This window comes from Mandrillus leucophaeus, unplaced genomic scaffold, assembly GCF_000951045.1.
Source record: "Mandrillus leucophaeus isolate KB7577 unplaced genomic scaffold, Mleu.le_1.0 Scaffold12, whole genome shotgun sequence".
In the NCBI taxonomy this organism is placed as follows: Eukaryota; Metazoa; Chordata; class Mammalia; order Primates; family Cercopithecidae; genus Mandrillus; species Mandrillus leucophaeus.
Window position 1 is genome coordinate 765,457 of NW_012100320.1, and position 4,721 is coordinate 770,177.

A 4,721-nucleotide genomic window follows, 5' to 3' on the forward strand; every position below is an offset into this window, starting at 1 on the left:
ACAACTACGCTCATTGGAGCATTGTTTTGTAACCGTGAAAAATTTGAAGCAACCGAAACGTCCATCAGCAAGAGAATGAAGAAAGAAATCACGATGGCTGGGCACGGTGGCATGTGCCTATAATCCCAGCACTTTGGGAGGCTGAGGCGGGCAGATCACTTTGAGTCAGGAGTTCCAGACCAGTCTGGCCAAGATGGTAAAACCCCATCTCGAGTTCGATCGGTAGCGGGAGCTGAGAGCAGACCAGAGAGCCCTGCGCAACCCCACCGCCTCCGCCGGCCTAATTACCATCACACCCCGGGAGGAGCCGCAGCTGCCGCAGCCGGCCCCAGTCACCATCATTTCAACCATGAGCAGCGAGGCTGAGACCCAGCAGCCGCCCGCCGCCCACGCCCTCAGCGCCGCCGACACCAAGCCCGGCACCACGGGCAGTGGTGCAGGGAGCGGTGTCCGGGGTGGCCTCACATAGGCGGCGCCTACTGGCGGGGACAAGAAGGTCATCGCAACGAAGGTTGTGGGAACAGTAAAATGGTTCCATATAAGGAACGGATATAGTTTCACCAACAGGAATGCACCAAGGAAGATGTATTTGTACCCCAGACTGCCGTAAAGAATAACCCCCCAGGAAGTACCTTCGCAGTGTAGGAGATGGAGAAACTGTGGAGTTTGATGTTGTTGAAGGAGAAAAGGGTGCGGAGGCAGCACCCGTTACAGGTCCTGGTGGTGTTCCAGTTCAAGGCAGTACATATGGAGCAGACTGTAACCATTATAGACGCTGTCCACGTCGTAGGGGTCCTCCACACAATTACCAGCAAAATTACCAGAATCGAGTGGGGAAGAGAACGAGGGATCAGAGAGTGCTCCCGAAGGCCAGGCCCAACAACACCGGCCCTACCACAGGCAAAGGTTCCCACCTGACTCCATGCGGAGACCCTATGGGCGTCCACCACAGTATTCCAACCTTCCCATGCAGGGAGGAGTGATGGAGGCTGCTGACAACCAGGGTGCAGGAGAACAAGATAGACTAGTGAGGCAGAGTATGTATCGGGGATATAGACCACCGTTCCGCAGGGGCTCTCCTCGCCAAAGACAGCCTAGAGAGGACGGCAATGAAGAGGATAAAGAAAATCAAGGAGGTGACACCCAAGGTCAGCAGTCACCTCAACGTCGGTACCTCCGCAACTTCAATTACCGACACAGACGCCCAGAAAACCCTAAACCACAAGATGGCAAAGAGACAAAAGCAGCCCATCCACCAGCCAAGAATTCGTCTGCTCCCGAGGCTGAGCAGGGAGGGCTAAATGCCGGCTTCCCATCTCTACCATTATACAGTTTAGTCATCCAACAAGAAGAAATATGAAATTCCAGCAATAAGAAATAAACAAAAGATTGGAGCCGAAGACCTTAAGTGCTTGCTTTTTGCCTGTTGACCAGATAAATAGAACTATCTGCATTATCTATGCAGCATTAGGTTATTAATTTTACCTAAAGATATCTCTTTTTGGTAATAACAAACGTGTTTTTTTGTTTTTAAAGCCTGGTTTTTCTCAATACGTCTTTAAAGGTTTTTAAATTGTTTCATAGCTGGTCAAGTTGAGATTTTTAAGAACTTCGTTTTTAATTTTTAATAAAAGTTCACAACTTGATTTTTTCAAAGAAGTCAGCAAACTCCAAGCACCTGTTAATAAAGGTCTTAATGTTTAAAAACCCATCTCTACTTAAAAAAAAAAAAATCATGATTCATTCATGCAATGGAATATTATGCAGCAGATAAAATGAACTAGATCTTACAAGTATCAATATGCATAAATCTTGAATACAAAATGCTGAGAGAAAAAGTTGTAGAATGTGTAAAGTATTTGTATTAGTCTGTTCTCACACTGCTGTGAAGAAATACCCAAGACTGGGTAATTTATAAGGAAAAGAGGTTTAATTGACTCACAGTTCCACATGGCTGAGGAGGACTCAGGAAACTTTTTACAATCATGGCGGAAAGCACTTCTTCTCAGGGCAGCAGGCGAGAGAATGAGTGTCAAGGAGGCCGGGGGGAGGGAAGCCCCTTATAAAACCATCAGATCTCCCGAGAACTCACTCACTATCACGAGAACAGCATGGGGGAAACAACCCCCATGATCCAATTACCTCCACCTGTACCACCCTTGACATGTGCAGATCATTACAATTCAAGGTGAGATCTGGGTGGGAACATAGCCAAATCTTATCAGTATTGATGTAAATTTTAAGCACACAAAAATACTATGAATTGTTTATTGAATATACACATACCAATAAAAGTCCTAAACTCAGATGAAAAATGTACACACCGAGTTAGAATAATCCATACCTCTGAGGAGGAGGAGGAAGGGGAATGGAATCAGGGAAGAATACAAAGGACACTACAACGGTCGCAATAATTTTTTAAATCTAAAACGAATATGGTAAATGTTAACATTTGTTCAATCTAGGTGGTGGGTAGCTGGGTGTTGTGTTTTTTTGTATATGTTTAAAATAGTTCATCATTAGAGAAAAGCATCAAGTGGTAAGCAACTGTGAAACATCATTATTATAGCTATTCTTTATTGTTACTGTCACTGCCATCCAGGGACCCAGGTGACAGTGCTAACCTGGAGATAGGGACACTCATGTGGGCAAAGCTGCCTGATTTACACTCAGGGCTTTTGTAAGGATTAAATGAGAGAATATCTGCAAAGGTCTTGAGCTGTGTTTGCTTCCTTCCTCTATCCCTGCCTTAATAACTAAATTAATCCCAATAGAGACCACAGGAATTATCTGTGAAAGAAACCATCCCAATACCCAACTAAATGAAATATTTCAATTATCTTAAATGAGATGATGGGTGCACCTGTCCCATATGTGATGTCCAATAGCGACAATTAGCCGGGTATGGTGGCTCACGCCTTTAATCCCAGCACTTTGAGAGGCCGAGGCAGGTGTATCACTTGAGGTCAGGAGTTTGAGACCAGCCTGGCCAACACGGTGAAACCCCAACTCTAACCAAGTATAAAAATTAGCCAGGCACGGTGACACGTGCCTGTAATCCCAGCTACTCAGGAGGCTGAGGCAGGAGAATTGCTTGAACCTGGGAGGCAGAGGTTGCAGTGAGCCGAGATGGCGCCACTGCACTCCAGCCTGGGCAACACAGTAAGACTCTGTCTCAAAAAAAAAAAAAAAAAAAAAAAAAAAGTGACAACTATTGTTCTTCCAGGGAATTAGGCTGGGCCTAAAAGAGGCATGCCATTGGCTGGGTAAAAGGCAGGTCAACTGGAACCTTATCTCACGCACTTAGCTGGCTCTCAACTTCAAGACTCTGAGGCCTCCTTGCTGTACTGGGGATGTAAGAAGAGCAAGCAGAAGATGGTTTGAGGGACTTCATGCCCCTGATTGTTTTAAATCCTCACCTTCAATTCAATGTTTTCAAAAATTCCTTTTGCACCAGCCTGATATTTTAGTTAATATGAGCAATGACCATGAAGCTGCTGGCAAGTCTGAGGCCATACTGGGGATTTCAGCACAGTGATGGAAGGTAGACAGCTCAGTTATCTGTGGTGATGAAAGACCAGGAGGGGAGGGGCACAGAGATCTCCAGAGGCAGAACTTTCAGAGAACAGCAGGTAGGATCTGAAGGAAGTGTGAAAGGAGGGCTTGCCAGAGGAGTGGATACATGGAGGCAGAACCTGGAGGCATTCTGAATACTACCCCTCCTGCATGCCATATACTGGTCAGATATATTGCCAGCTGAATAATTCCTCTAGCGCCACTGGGTTAGGGTCTCCCCGACCTAGTTGGTCTCAGTTCCTTCCTTCCTTCCTTCCTTCCTTCCTTCCTTCCTTCCTTCGTTCGTTCCTTCCTTCGTTCCTTCCTTCCTTCCTTCCCTCTCTCCCTCCCTCCCTCCTTCCTTCCTTCTTTCCTTCCTTTTTTCTTTCTTTTTTGATAGATGAGTATTGTCCAATAGAACTCTCTGTGATGATGGAACTATTTTCTTTACATGGTCCAATACGGTGGCCACTAACCACATACAGCTCTTCAGCACTTGAAATGTGGCTTGTGAGACTGGGAAACTGAATTTTTGCCTAATTTTAATTAATTGGCATTTAAAACATAAACAGCCACATGTAACTACTGGCTCCTGGATTAGATGGCACAGGAGAGGAAACTGACCTAAAAGTTTGATGGAAGGAAAAAGGTTGGGAAAATTCTGGAACATAAACCACTGTCTATAGGGGGTCAGCCTTGATCAGGCACCATCCTGAGGGCTTCCAAAGCAGCTCTGGGCATCTGAGGCCAGGAGGGGAAATTCCAAAGGAAGGAAAGTGACTAAGAAGCGTGACAGCCTCGCCAGCCCAGGTTTGTCCAGAAACAACCCTCTTCATTAAGCATCTGGAATTGACCAGGCAGATATGGTTCCACGGTATGGAACTGACCTCCAAACTCTGTGCAAGCTCTGGGAGGCACATTGCTGTGCAGGAAGCAATGTGACATGACAGTGAGCATTCTTCAATGTCAGGCCCATTCTGTCTATATCATGCGGTCCCACAAGCTGGGAGAATTGCTGCTCACTCCGTTGTTTCCCTTGGTCACTGCATGTACCTCTCAGAGAGCACCCACTCTGTGATTTCAACCCCTTCCTTCCTTCCTTCCTTCCTTCCTTCCTTCCTTCCTTCCTTCCTTCCTTCCTTCCTTCCTTCCTCCCTTCCTTCCTT

The 4,721-nt window shown here is 46.2% G+C and overlaps 1 pseudogene across 1 annotated transcript; it reads left to right on the forward strand.

The window, feature by feature from the left end:
- Positions 1-218: 218 nt before the first annotated feature.
- On the forward strand, positions 219-1,360 carry LOC105531311 (annotated as a pseudogene). Its single transcript, XR_001004780.1, has one exon. The product of XR_001004780.1 is annotated as a nuclease-sensitive element-binding protein 1 pseudogene (transcript).
- The last annotated feature ends 3,361 nt before the right edge of the window (positions 1,361-4,721 follow it).